We start from the raw sequence: 15,982 nt of genomic DNA on the forward strand, positions 1-15,982 counted from the left end.
CGACTTAGGCTACGTTTAGTTTTATTCCACGTTAGTTTTATTTGCGTTTTATTCCGCGTTCAGACAAGTGTTTTCGGGAGGAAATCAGCGTGCATACGGTGACGCTAAAGTGTGAGGAATTCGATTGGGTATGCATGTCAGGCGGCTAGGTGGTGCACACCATCACACCACACACCACCGCCATCTCTGAGGGCATGCGTAGAATCTTCCTCCTTCTCTTATCTGCGCCGCGAAAACCAAAACATAATTACAGATCATTCTCTGTTCAGTAATACTATCTGTGCATATCCTGTACATTCCGTGGAAAGACTCCTGTAAGTTTATTAGAGCTGTCGGAGCAGCTTGACGGTCCGACGCATGGAAATAATCCAACATGTTTGTTTATTTCCCTGTACTACTGGGGCATGTATGCGACGTAAACGCGTACGCAACATGAGCAGATCTGAGCAGAGTTTTGCGTCTTGGCAGTGTAGACGGAAACGCTACGGCGGAGCGTATTCAAGTTTTCCACTCTGGAGGGTGGTTTCAGATTTCTGCGTTTTTAAGCCCCAAAAACGCTGTCAACGTCTAAACAAAAGGCACTTCCGATCAAATATTTTGTTGTTTTTACCCACAAGCGTCCTTGTGTAAACGGGGCCTCAAACAGGCTGCTGGCAACTGATTGGCAAGAGAGTGACGCCACTGGACGAGTGCGACGTCCGAGCCCGACATCTTTAAATACTGCTAGCATCAGCGTTCAGTCAACAATAGTCATTGATTATTGAACATGGCAGGATCAGAGTGCAAGAACACGCCGTGGGCCGCGACAGAGGTGGAGACGCTCCTGTGTGTAGCTCCGTCTGTTTATTTTTCGCGTGGATAAGTACGTCACTGCAGTTTCACGCATGCGAGCTATGACGACCCGTCCACATTGAAGAGGTACTTTATTCTAGATGGAAACACGACGTGCCTGGAACCAAACCAAGTCGTGCCACGCTAAGTCGTGGCGAATTGAGCTGGTACCGTCGGTGGAAAATAGGCATTAGAGCCAGTGGCGGTTCTTCGTCCAGTTACGCCCCGGGCGGCTGCGGGGGGGAGAGGGGGGCGGGTTTGCCTCATGGCCCTGCAGACTTCAGTGGGGGTTTGTCTCATGGCCCTGCAGACTTCAGTGGGGGTTTCGGTCCGTCTGTTCACGGCACCTTCTCAACAAGCGTCTGCAGCCAGAGGGGGCGCCAATATGCCAATTCCCCACAAAGTGTTATGATGCATCATTGAAAACCGCTTCGCGGCGCAGATGTTGTTTTTTGCTCGTGACACCCCCGATGTGTTGGCGCCCCGGTTCGCCCGTGCCCAGAACCGCCTCTGATTAGAGTACCTATGCTGTTAAACCGAGTCCCACTGTGCTGTTATTAATGGCTGCTGTACTGTGCCTAGATGTGCAGGCATCGATGCTTCATGTTTATTAAGTCACAGGTCGCCCAGCCCCACAGATCTGCAAGTCTGCAAGGCGATCTCCAAAAAAGGTAAGAATGAATAAATAAATTGTCAAATGACAGGAGAAGGAATAGAAATATAGGAGAAATAAAAATATATAGCAAATAAGATTGGAGAGAGACGACAGAGGTTTCAAAAAGGTGTGATGTGAAAAGAGAACGGAAAAAATGGAATTGGGAGTGTGGGGGACATAGCAAACCTGAAAATGCCTTCGAAAAATGCTCTCCAGACATCCACATGAGATGTCTGGAACACTCTGGGGTCCGGGTGGGGGGGGGGGGGGGGTTAGAGACGACTTGCCGTATTCTACAAAGTTATTCTGAGTGAACTCTGAGGGGAAAGTCCTGGCCCTGTCAACACCACCTGAGCCCCACCACAGACGAACCGGGCGGAGTGTTTTTTTTTGATTTTGTCCTCCACCACAGAAGTAAACATTGACAGGCATTACGAGACAGTCCACTGTGGAGAGCAGAGCGAGAGCTAACCTGCTGCAGACGGAGCGCCGGGGCTCAGACCGCACGTCAACAAAGTACAGCAGACAGCACACCTGACAGGACCCGGCATCCCAAGAAAAACATCTCGCTGGCTGAGCGGAGAGCCCGGGGACATCTGTAGCAACGCATCAGCCCAGAGACAGACTGACAGGACGGACAGACGGAAGGATGACGGACTTCCTGCGATGCTTGCAGACAAACAGACAGAGTGAGACAGATGAGCAAACAGAGTGACAAACAAAGTCACGCCAGGCCGGAGCTTGTCTTATGGTAACACGGTTGGTGGTAGTGTTCACCAACCCTAAACCTAAACAAAATAATCGTTGGAAGTAGGGATCAGTTCTAGAGGTACAGACTGTCCGTTTGATGTGTTGTCATGGACAATATATCATAAGTTTATATCTTCTTCACTTCTGTCTCTTTCTCTTATACACAATGAATCATGAACAATGGAGGCCTTTCCTTTACCCATGCTGTACGCTATCTAATTACAAAATGAAATTTAGACTCTTTACATTAATAGTATTGATATATTAAGAGAAAAAAGTGTATTCATTTAGCATAGTATGGTGTCTTGTTGCTTCCCAAATCTTAGTGTAAACTGCGTAAATAGTGCAGCAGCAGCAGCATTAATTTGACCTAGTGTCAGATGGAGGAAAAGGCTTTTAAAGCCTATGTCTGAAGAAAAAGAATTGCAGTGATTGACAACTAAAGCTTTTACTGCCAACTTAACGATCTTACAGTTACAACAATGTTTGTGTGTGTACAGTTGGTAAGAGAGAGAGAGAGAGAGAGAGAGAGAGAGAGAGAGAGAGAGAGAGAGAGAGAGAGAGAGAGAGAGAGAGAGAGAGAGAGAGAGAGAGAGAGACTAACATCCCATCTCATCCAGAGCCAGTTTCAGTACTCTCTAGCATGCTTGTGTAAGAGCGCCTAATGACACCCACAAGGCCACAGGCCTCTAGTTAGTCCCATTAGCTTAACTAATCATGAATGTTGAGGCCTTTTAAACCTGAGCCTGAAATCCCTTTAGTGCAGGGTGCTGCTGAAGGCAATTTCCCAATGAATAATGGTAACATATTATGGGCACATCATTTGCCTAATCACTAAAAGTGTTCCTCTCTTGTGTCAGATACTGGTTTATTTGCAGATGCATCTTCCTCTTGCTAAATAACAATCATCATTACAACACCATCCCACAAAAAACTGGTGCGCACATTCAAAAACATAACCACACTTATGCAACCACACACAGGCAAATGCGCGTCAACATTGCCATCTCCCTCCTCAAGTGACAATATCAAGCCCCAGATAGTCCCAGCCAGCTAAAGCAGCGGACAGGAGCCCCCTATGTACCATAACACATCTCGATGATTGGTGTAGGACGCGGTTGTGCTTGAAGTACGTTTCATATCAGAATCTAAAGGTGGACACGTGAGAAGCACAATCGACAATGAACAATTCCTCTTTAGAACGGCCCACCGACGCCTTGCCATGTGCTGTGTAATGCTATGATGGTAATACTTTGACGGCATATCAAGATATTCCGTGTGCTAATGTAAAAAAAAAACAATTCCACCACAGCAGCCTTGTTCTATTTACTCAGGAAAGGTAGTGTCAGTGTCCGTATCTCGTGGGGTTGTGGAGGGTTTGGTAATAATCCATTTGTGCTGACGTCTGGGCTCGGTCCCCCCTGGTATCGCCCCGCTCTCACAGAATCACCTCTCATGTTTTGCCTTCATCGCCGTCGCCTCTCTCCTCGCACAGATAGCCATCAACATTTCCTCTCGGAAAATTGCAAAAATCTGGATCCCCTGTGCGTCCCTGAGCCTTGTTTATGTTGCATCTTTATTTATTTTGGGTAACCGTGATCTGCCTCAGCATTCGATGTCTCGTTCATTTAAATATAAGTTTGGGAGGAGATTGAGGGGGCATAGACAGGAGAGCAATTTGCTGGTCAGGATAAAGGAAATGAGACTTCCTGTGTTTTATTGCCTCACTGGCGGGGTCACATGGTACCGCCGGAGGGTGGTGGTGGTGTTGTGGGGGGGGGGGGCTGTAGTGTGGATGATTGAGGGATGGCTCTCATCTCTCTCTCTCTCTCTCTCTCTCTCTCTCTCTCTCCTCTCTCATCTCTCTCTCTCTCTCTCTCTCTCTCCTCTCTCTCTCTCTCTCTCTCTCTCTCTCTCTCTCTCTCTCTCTCTCTCTCTCTCTCTCTCTCTCTCTCTCTCTCTCTCTCTCTCTCTCTCTCTCTCATAAACACACTCAGGAGTGAGCCTTGCGTTGTATTGTGCAGCACACATACGATATGATACGAAATGTTCAAATACTGTGCATGCGGTTGGAGGGGGTCAAATTGTTGCATAAAAAGGAGATGAAGGAAAGTAAGCGAGTTAGCGAGATAACTAGCTGGCTTGTTTAAAGTCTAGTCACACAGGCACACCAGGCCATTAAAAAGTGATACTCATTTCTCATTAGAATTCTCATTTCAAAGCGCCAGCTACGTGGCAATGCTACTGAAATTATTCATAGTCGGGCCGGCCAACGCCATGGCATACTAAAGAAGAGCCCTGTGTGGGATTCGTTTGAGCTTCACTTTGAGGGATGATATTTTCTCAGCACTGAATCGAGACGCGAATGACTCTGCACAAGCTTCTCGGGGGAAATCAGGGTGTTGTAACGAGGCTCATAAGTGTGTGTCAGTATACATAAATGGCATTGCAAGAGGAAGACAGGGAAAGAGGAAGTTGAGGCTGCACAGAAACCCAACAAGTTAACAGATAGTTTATCATGAGTAAAAAGTCGAGCAAAAACAGATGGGCTGGTGGGGGGGGGTAGAGGGAGCAGTACTTAAGGACACAGCAGATTTGCATATATTTGAGAAAACCAAGTCAAAAAAGCTTGTAAAATAGGAAAGCTCAAGCAGAACAACAGGCCCCAAAACATGGGTGAAAGAACAATGAACCATGAGGAATGGGAGGGGAATTAGCGGAGGAAGGACGGTGGTTGTGTGTCATTGTGGTTGCGGATCATGTGGCTCATGGTGGAAGGCCCTAGTTTAGCCAACACCCTGCCGACATCAGGGTTGCGACAGCCAAACCGCCAGATATGCTGACCAGAGCTTCTCAGTTCCACAAATCCTCCATGACACAGGAACAGACAAACTGACAAACAGTTGACACATGCACTCCAACCACACACACACACAAACGCATACACAGAAATGATCACACTCAGACATAGGCAGGCAGGCACACACACACACACACACACACACACACTGGGACAAACACACACACACACACACACACACACACACTGGGACAAACACACACACACACACACACACACACACACACACACACACACACACACACACACACACACACACACACACACACACACACACACACACACACACACACACACACACAGTAGTTGGAGTGGAGCTGAAATGCTTACGAATGAGCTTGTAACTTGTCAATTATTTAATACTATTCCAAATTGTTGGTATAGTATTAAATACTTGAACCTGATATTATTTATTATTTCAAATGGGAGAAACCATCTAGAGTAAGATCGATTTGAAAGTATCCAACCGATAGCTAGCAATAGGTCAGCCTGGCCTTGTGGAGGACTCAGGTCCTGAGCAATGAGTGTCCGGGCAGAGTGCTTGCACGTAGCCAGGTAGGTAGACAGACAGGTACGCCTTTTAATAATTTCATTCGGCTGAATAGGAAATGATTGGACAGGCTTATTATAGGTCTGTGACAGCCACAGGTAACCGACTATTTCTTTTTTGTACGATTTTTTGATTGCTGTCAGGTAGTAATGAGAATTTCAAGCAATATGACAAAAAATGCCTGTAAAATAAATTTTGAATGTTTTTTTTTTGAATGTATACATTCGACATTCCTTGATGACAAAACTTAACCACATTAAGTAGCTGCACGGTAAGCAATAGCAAAAGTTTTAACACAAATACAATAACAAGGCCAAAAGCTTGCAAACGTTATCATGACGTTGGCCAGCGACAGGTAAAGTCATTGTTTGAGGGTTTTTTCTCACTGAACCCTGGACCTTTAGCTGTAAAACAATGTGTGGTGTCGTTCATTGGAATGGTTCCGTGTCCTCATGCAACAACATAACGGTAATATGACAGCCAGCCAACCACATCCAGCTTCATTCCCTCCCCGCCGGTGGCTTGCCCTGTTTGCATTTGTACATTTTAACACTTTTCCGTTTCCTAACCCCAAAGCTGGCAGAGACCAGGGACCCCCCCCCCCCCATCCCCCCCCCACACACACACACTCCAATCCGACCCCTCCCCCTGGACAACCTCTGCCGTTCACCATAAATCCTTAACAACAAACTCTATAAAAGTTCTTTGGGCTTGAATATTTATGGATGCTTGTGGTTCCCCAGAGTGCTATTTTCTGTCTGGGGCTCCACACCACAAAAACTTTCCACACACACACACACACACACGTGCGCACACTCATGTTTCTTTCTCCTCATGCATGGTGAGTACAGACATGGTGGGCTGATTGGCTCAGGCCATAAACAAAATGGCCCCCTACAGTGAAAGAAGAGAAGGAAAAGGAGAAGGAAAAACTTGGCTGGCGTACAGTAGAAAATCTAAAACAGAGCCAAGCATAGCCTTTCGTTGCTATCAGTGACCAGAGTAAAACTCTGCCTGTTTGGATTTATTTAGGGCTTATTGAGATGTATTTTGTGAATGTGACTTTAGTTTTTTCTTTTTATTATTAATATGACAAATAAATTAGAATTATAAAGAACCCAGGCTGAACATTGGCCATTGGATACGTAGGTTTGTTGAGTGAGTTGTTTTATACGTTTGGATATTATATTAGCAACAATAAACAATTATTTTATTCAGTTGCAAGTTCATTGACACATAAAAGCATGCAGTGTTTTGTGGAAAATATAACAACACATGGACACTTTAGTAATCTGATGCCAGATGCCACTCTTTAAATGGCCTCTTTTGTTGTTAAATAAAATCACCACCATGTGTGTGATTTTGATTTCAGTTGAGAATTTTTGGAAAATAACATTTTGTACATTCAACATCTCTCCCATTGTTGTTGTAATTCAATTGAATCAACAGTAGTGGGGGCTATTTCAGAAAATATCCCTGACACAACCTTTAGCAACCCCACAGTATTTTGAAATTGCAGGAGTCACAAAATAGGCCACAACTTGGAAACCTCAAGGCAATCCTACGGTAGGCCAGAGCTGTTGTAATGCTTATGCCATTCATTATAATGTCCGCCCCGGAGTTTATGAGCCTGCAGATGAATGAAGCCAATGCGACGATAGGCTCAATCTGTCATTTAGTATTGGGAGCGAGGAGCTGGCTCATAGGGCAGTTGAATATGCTGCCATTACGAAACACACACCAAGCCAACAAACTTCCAAAGGCAATTTCGACAGTCTCATCTGGTGGTTGTGATTTTAGGTTGATGGGATATTTAGCGTATTGTGATGTTACCAATGATTCAAATATGATTTGGTATCCTTTTCTTTGAGTGTTATTTACTTTTATGTGGTTAATGTTGCAAATATATATATTATGGTATGTTTTGCCATTTATCTGTATCCACCATTATTTCATGATTAACTTCATTGTAAATATTTCCACGAAAAAGTCCCATAATGCTCTTTAACAGTCTTTGAATCATTTGTCTGACTTTAAAAACTAGTTTGGTTGCACAAATCCACCAAGTGGAGTTGATCTTGATGGATGAAAACTATTCCGTTGTCATGTCTGTAAGAGCAAGCATGTGGTTCCCTCCCCAGACAGCGGTGTTTGGGCTCAGTGCAGTGATGAGTCATTAGCAGCCGTTCAATCACACTCCAAAAGATGGATGTGATAGTTGTTTGGGTTTATTTTACATGCAAACGTTGCATCGGCCACACGACAACTCACTGGCCCACAGCACTTGGTGGGACGGTTGCTTTAGTGGTCGATCCAAAAATAAGTTAGTAGGACATTACATCTTGGAATGGAATATGTCATCAAAAGGCTATGACCATGTGATTATATAGCTGTCAATGTTGCTATTTTGAAGGGGCTGCCATATTGCACAATGGGATCATCCACAGCAAAGTGGTTGTGATGATGACAGAGGTGATTTACAGCGGCTTTAAAAAGGCCAGGACAACAACTGCTCCAGTATGCCTCATGAAAGCTAATACGTTGTGTGGGTGCTGGGAAAACGGCCAACTCCACTGATATATGCATAGTTCAACCGACAAACATCTGCCCTCACTTTAATCATGCAAAAGCTAAGGAGTGAAACTATCTTTTACGAAGCGTTTATTTTCCACAAACGTTTTCAGAATCTCTCTTGCTCCTGACTTCCAACCTCTCCTTTCATCAAGTGCTACCTGATCAAATAGGTTACATAATCAAAAGGACGTCACATGTTCAAATAGATGACATGAACTAAAGGGGGCATGACTAATGTTACTAAAGGCTATTGACATTTTTGTTCCTTGGTCGTTCCTCTATCCTGTATACACATAACAGGACAAACAATAACCAGCCTAGTGAACAAGTTTTAAACTTCTACAACATGTTCAGACCAAATCTTCAGTTTCGACCTCTCAAGGGTTTATAATGAATCAGCCAAAATCGTTTGATTTGTGGCCAGGTTGAAAAACCTTGCTCTTATGCAAATAGCTTTGCATACTTTAAATAAAAAACTACTTCATAATTTATCAACTGACAAAATACGTCATAATTTTGGTAATGGATTAAAAGGTTCCTGATTTTGATTAGATACTGAATGTTTTATATGTGGACAGCGAATAGAAATGATGAACTGAATGTGACCGCTGATGTGATGGATAGACGTATCTCAGTAAAGGGTAGTTATCAAGAGTCAAATGAGAAAATGGAGAAATGAACGCAAAGAAAAAACTGAGTGAGGGAGGAGCTAGGGGAGGGGAAGAGATCACATGGTTCGAACCATAAACTAGTGAGGGGATTGGTGGGATGGTGTGTTAAACAAGGTGTGTGCGCTTCCTCTCAGCCCTGACCGTGTTTATGGGCAGGAAAACAAATGCACGGCTGGCCCGGTTTATTCACTTACACTTTAGCCACACTGTTAGCAGCGTCGTAGAGGGGGTGCACAGACTTATCCAATAGCCACATGTCCTGTTTTCACAGAACCAGGGGAACTCAGGCCAAAGAAGAACAGCTGTGGTTGGTTTTTCTTTCTTTTTTTTTTTTTTACAGCAAACCTTATCATCCGAGCATCTACACATTCAAGAATGTGTGAAACTCAGACAACACAAATCGCTGCCCTGTGATGAGGCTTTGGCCTCAGAGAAGAACACACACTTCTCTTTTACGACCTCCGCTTCAGCGCCGGCAGCCTGCCTCTCGTTATTGGGACAGCCTAACCACTTCCTCATGCTGCTGGGGAGGAAGGTCAAAGTTCAACGCTAGTCCTCTGCTCTGACAGAACCAAACAGGCTGTAATAACAATGGTGGTGGTGGTGGTGATGGTGGGGAGGACTGAAGGGGAGGGGGAGGGGGAGCAGTCATAACTGCAGACGTTAATCTCTTGTCTCTTTTTTTCCACTACCTGGCGCGATTCCTCTCCAAACACAATCCTCGCCTTCCTCTTTTCAGACGGCACAGCTGTTTATTTTTGTATCCGCTACATTAGGCCTATCGTATAGCCATGGCAACCGGAAGTGCAACGAAGATGATAACGTGTGTCCCCCGCAAAAGAGAAAGTAGAATCTAAAATGAATACAAAAAATAAAAAGGGCCAAAAAGGCGCAGTTCTCGTTTCAAAACATAATTCGTGCAGGAGACAGTATGTAGCACAACACTGATCAGTCCCTGAAAAGAGAGGCACAAGGAGGCCCTACACTACAGGGAGCTGCGAGATCAATCCTCGTCTTTCAGCGCGCGGCGATCAAAGACCAGCATTATGCGCTGCCAGTGGAAACCGTTGCTCGATAAATTTCAGGAACTAAACACGTGGTGATATACAGCCCTCTGCAGGCCATGCCGTGAATTTCAGTTACATTTATATTGGGTTGATGTATTAAAAAACAATTAATACTTATAATTCCACATAATGTCTTTGTATTAGTGAACAACTGTAAATGTTTGGCATTGTTCCAATAGCCACAGTTGATTCACACAAAAACTGAAAGAAATGTGAAAGTGTGTCCTTTTACTAAAAAGTTAAATCATTAAAATAGAGTTGGAGCGTCGCATATTTTAGTTAGTTCCTGTTCACCGGGATCCATATTTGTTGATAAAGTCAAAGGTGGTTATTTGTCATCAATCAAATTTGATCAATGGAAGACATTTTTTTATTTGCCATATGTTTATAAACATCTATATTTGCTCATCAGAGATTTCTTAAGGATCAACTGGGCATGGCAAGAACAGGTATGAACAGTTTGATTGACATCTAACAGGTTCCGCTGTGTCCAGGCACTGGGCATGGGTATGAGATTTATCTTCACTAGTTTACTCTACAACATGTAGGCATAAAAGCAGACCTATAATTAGTGTTATAAGCGACACCTGTGTTAATCCTACTATAAATCCTTTGTAGAAAGGGTCTATTAAACCAGCCGTTTCAATTTTAAGTGTTATGCAAAGGGTGTGGGACCGTTTATTGACATTGTTCAATATGGTGTGTGAGGTCATCCCACCAATCGATTAAGTATGATGACCTTGGATATTGCTTATCACCAAAGAGTTTACATACAGCACACATGGGCAATGTGTGGGTAATGGAGGCTAGTATTAGGCTTTCCGCATCATTCAATTATTATAATAAATAGCTCTACAAATACGTGTGAATTTGGAATTTCTGACATAAGCCATTACACACCTTTTTCACCTTGAGCACCATTTGTAATTGTTTGACCATTTCAGATTCCTATCTGTCAGCCATCTATCTTCACCTTAGCACCAGCACCCTCACAAACGAAGTATCAGAAACAGACACACTCAAATATCTAATGGACACTTTCAGCATGTACAGTAGTTGACCTATAAAATACATCGGAGCTCATGAGATCATTCATTCCATTTAACTAATACATTTTACAATTATATAAAGCTGCATCACACATGCACAAGTTAAGCAAGTCTTGCCGTGTCCATGTAAGAAGGCTTCTGGGTAATGTCCAGCCAGGTACAGAGTACCTGCTCTGGATCCAGGTCCAGAGAGACGTCCGAGTCTCTGGGGAAGGTGATGAAAGAGCATTTCAACCTTACTGCCCAGGGAGTCTGCTCAGTGGTTTTGACACCTCAGGCCAGCTCCAATATTTGTTGTGCAGATGATTTATAAATATTTCCCTTTGGTCTCGCCAAGGGCAAGGGAGGAAAGGTCTCACCAAACTCTCTGAAGTGAGAACATGAAAGTCAGAAATTTCCCCTTCCAATTACGCACATGCACCCTACTCTCAATATCCACACCGTATCCTCGATATCTAAACACACACACACAACATACTCAAAATATCCACACACACACACAATATATACATATATATATGTACACACATATCTAAACATCACCCTCAACACGCAAACACACACAAATCCTGCAGCTCATCATGGCTTCCCAGCAGGCTGACGGGGTGACGGGGTGACGGGGTGAGAGAGCGTGGTCCCGAGGGAACTCTCTGGGGAACAGCGGAAGGCTCCAATCACCGGGAATAAGCATCAAACACACCAGATGAGTGACACAGGGTACAGTCGAGGATCAGAGACAGGCAAACACTCAGCAGTACCCAACAATGAGTAAACAAATCACCAAATTACACACAATTAGGAAGACTATTTATGTGAATAGCTCGACAATCACCCCAGTAAATACAACCCTCAATAAAAATATCGACTTGACTTTCATATAAAATACATACAATTGAAAAGTATTAATTATTCTCAAAGGTCATACATTCAGCAGGATGATGTGGTTATTGATAGGCCTATCTTATTTGTAACCCACTTTATTTACGTATTCATCAAAGTTAAGAATTGACCAGGCTCCGATTACAAAAAAAGACATAAAACATGTCTGATTATGTCTGGTATGACCATAATTGATTTGATCTTACCGGGAAATAGTACGATAACATTCTATTGATTTTCTACTAATATAACCTTCGACATTGTTTTGTATTTATTGAAAATGTGTTTGCCGTGACTGCCGGCCTAGCCTGTCTGTAAACTGGTAGCTTGGCGATGTTAGGACGTGCAAGCGGGATTCATTTTTGATGATGTCATACAAAGTCCCCCCAGCAAAAAATCCCCAGTACACCACTGTACACAACCAAACAAGAAAAAAAGTTCCAGAAGTAGCGCGGATAAACTTCCAGTAAGAATGGCTACACTACCAGCATCTGGCTTCACTACCAGCATCATACACAACTGTGCCTCCTGTTTCACTCAACAAATACACAAACCTGTTCCAATGTTGTCTGATGTATTTGACAATGGGAATAGCCCACTCACAGTTGAGTAAATGGAAAAGAGTTGGGTGTGAGATAAGAGTTTGCTTGTTATAAATTGACTAGATGCAACATTTTTGCAACTGGGAAACTTGTTTCCTCTCTGCATGCATGAGCCCGTCCACAAAACAAAATGGTCCTATCAAACTGAACAGTTAACACCTCAATAGAGCCATGGAAAATAAATACAGGTTTGTTAATAGGATTATAAACACCCTTGCTTCTCCATCATCCTAACCCATATAACAGATGATATATCATTTATTCTTAATCCATTTATCCCCCAGGTGGTTAGATCAATTACATGTTGTGAATGCCTCTTGGGCATCATGAAAGCCAGCAACGTTGTGTCCCACCAGGTCTAAGCCCTTCCAATGCTTCTACCCTTTTTGTGGCAATGATTCACCATACAATAATTATTGTGAAGGGGGCTGTCGACAACCTCAACAGACACCAGCGTTGGCCTCTCTTGATCCAGCGGAACATGCTATCAACTCATGATGAGGACAATTTTGTAATAATGTGAGGAGGTCTGCACATTGAGATGGCATCAGTAAAGGTGCATGAAATATTCTGGATGGCACTGGCATGACAAGTGCACCTGTTCAGGCAGGGATCTCCAACCCTGGAACTTCATACGCCTTTCTCAAGGCATCCCATATGACAGGCAGTCATCATGCCCTCAAGATAACTGTCATGTCACTGTGATATATGCATTATATTCTCTAATAAAATATTTTTATTGGCTTATGCGCAATACATTGCTTCACAGCATCAAAAAGGCCATAAATTAACCACTCAAAAGAAAACAACCAGCCACTTCCTATTAAATCTTAGACAAAAGTACATTACATTTACATTTCCTCTCAAGTAGGAGATGGAGACTTGGGTTTTTCAGACATGAGAATCAAGAATATCGACCTGCTCCATCTAAAATACGGAGCTCAGAGCCGGAAAAAAAAGTATGCACTTGTGCACTGTTAAAGGTTCTTCATTTCACAGGAGGAATCTTCTAACAATCCCAGAAGCCAAGTAGTAGTCATTATTCTTGATGGATCAGCCGTGGCAAAAATGCCGAGACCCGGCAGGGCGAAAACATTTAAAGGTGGTGTGGGGAAAGTGAGGCTGAGTGTAATTGGACTCTGGGGCTGAGTGAGGCTGTCCACCTGTTGCACATTGTGAGTTATCAGTGTGAACAGTTTAAACTAGCCATCACCACACAAACTCAATAAGTGATCTTCTGCATGGCAACATGGATAACCAGATCATGCATTGTTATCTACAGACTTACAATAAACTGGGGGCTTCTATGGATTCTGTTTTTTGCTTTCCTAACGAGATGACCCGGAAATACTTGGAAGAAAGGTTGTTTGAATTAAATGCTTAGGAAAGGTGCCTCGACGCAACCTTTGTGTCGAGGCACCTTAGCATAGGTTACTGCTGACCAACCTTTAAGAAAGGAAATTATCTATTTGTATCCCATAATCCTTTATGGCGGCAATATTTGAAGCGACAGGCCAACGATGAAGTACAAGACCAGGGAGCAAGAGTAAGCCAAACCAAGCATTATGGAGAAGAGGCGAAGAATCACACAATAACTTGCGTTAACCCTAACCCTTAATATAAGACAATATTAAGCGATAGCATACTGTGGCAAACTATCTGGTTTAATGAATTTTGGCTGTGATATACACGCATGTGCGGACATAGTGTAATTGAAAGTGCGAGCAGACTCTCTCAAATTGGGTGAAGAAAGTCAATGGGAATGCATTGATTACACTGCACAAATGGGTTGAAGAAATTCAAAGGGAATGCATTGATTACAATGTGCAATGGGTACGTCTATGGTATGTTTATGCCCCCCTGTAATTCGCTGAAGTTTCAGATACCAACGGCATCATTAAGGCGAGGGTGGCGCTGAATTCCCTCTTCAGTGGGCGTAATAATACAGTGAGGCCGGGGAGCAAGACACACATGGACCAGCCCTACTTATTATCATTCTATAGTTGTAATTTACATTTCCGTGCGTGTGTGTGTGTGTATCTGTGTGATCTAGCATGCCTGGGTTGTTACTACTAGTTGTTGTTGGGTACAGGTAGCCTTATAAAATGGTCATGCTCATTCATTTTTTGTTCATGCACAGTTCAGCCTTGTGGGTCTGACCCATTAACTAATGCTTATTCTGACCCACAGAACGGTGGTGAAGAAGCTGGGCTGGAGGGCCGGATAGCCACACACCAGGCATCTAAGAAGTGGGACAACCTGAAAAGTAGATATAATGTATAAGCTCTTGGTGTAAGCTCTTGCACATTAGCTCATCATACCATAGTGGAGCATGCATGCTTTCAATATTTAGCTCATTGGTTAGTGGATTCAGCCAACAACATGTTATCTAGAATCCCTCCACTGGGACTGATGGCGGGGAGGCAACCGCAGCATCTTCGCCCTTGTTTGGTATCATGCACAACCTTATTGGTTGTAGTGCATCAATTAAGCATCCGCTAATCATTGGTTCCTTGGAGCCAGAAGATGATGCAGCTGGCCAATCACAGCAGGAAGAAGATGTTGCAGGGGGCCCCTCGCAGAAGGACCCGGAAGAAAATGCAAGTGACCCATCGCAGCAGGATGATACCTGGGGAGACGATCCACAGGCGCCACCGGCCCAAAGAAAATATGGGTATGGGAGGAGGAGGAGGAGGAAGAAGAGCATTGAAAGAGGAAGCCCGGGATGATGTCCTCGCTGCTCAAAAGCAGGAATGATCTGTTTTCCGAATTGGTTAAAATAAATAAATGAATGCTTTACATTTCTGTTAATTCTGTTGTACATAAAGCTTGCTTTGTGGGGGGGGGGGGGGGGGTGCTCTCACGAGAACTCTGGATTTCCAGGGTAAAAATGCATGAACATGACCTTTAACCTCCATAATGGCTTCCCTGATATTCCCGGAATATGTCAACACGTGCCACACCAATAAGCTTTTCTAATGCCTGGCCCAACAGGGACTAACAAGTTTGGGAACTACCGTGTTAACGGAAAAAGTAAATAAAGCTCTTCTCTTGCTACAATAATGGGTTCCAGTTCTGCTTCTACGAAAGTCACTTCACATGATTGTCAGTTTCCTATAGTCAATATTATTTCAGCACTAACTCTTTCCATTAATGGCATGGCAAAGACTCTTAAGACAAATGGTGAAGCCAATGGCAATTGACAATGAGCTGTACCTGTGTCATGGCTCATGACATCAAGAGTACAAACTATTGACAGATCTTTTAAAATTTTCAGATGTTTTGAACAGTTCTGTCCTTCTGTCCGTAATGTATATAACAATACATTAGATAAGTGATTTTTGCGATGCACAGGACACAAGTACCTACATTTTAATCATGTGCATTATTGTATTATATACTATAGTTAGGAAATTGTTTAAGTCCAGAACAGTCCCTCACTAATACAATAGGAAAATATACCAATTTAACCATGTAAACATGAAAAGTGCAGG

At 43.4% G+C, this 15,982-nt stretch overlaps 1 long non-coding RNA gene across 1 annotated transcript; it reads right to left on the reverse strand.

Moving 5' to 3' along the window:
• Positions 1–10,930: 10,930 nt before the first annotated feature.
• On the reverse strand, positions 10,931–11,683 carry LOC132472276 (uncharacterized). Its single transcript, XR_009529049.1, has 2 exons — positions 11,551–11,683; positions 10,931–11,212 (listed from the first exon to the last, which is right to left on the reverse strand). It is a non-coding gene; the product is annotated as an uncharacterized LOC132472276 (long non-coding RNA).
• Between the last annotated feature and the right edge of the window lie 4,299 nt (positions 11,684–15,982).

This window comes from Gadus macrocephalus, chromosome 14 (assembly GCF_031168955.1).
Source record: "Gadus macrocephalus chromosome 14, ASM3116895v1".
Taxonomy (NCBI): domain Eukaryota; kingdom Metazoa; phylum Chordata; class Actinopteri; order Gadiformes; family Gadidae; genus Gadus; species Gadus macrocephalus.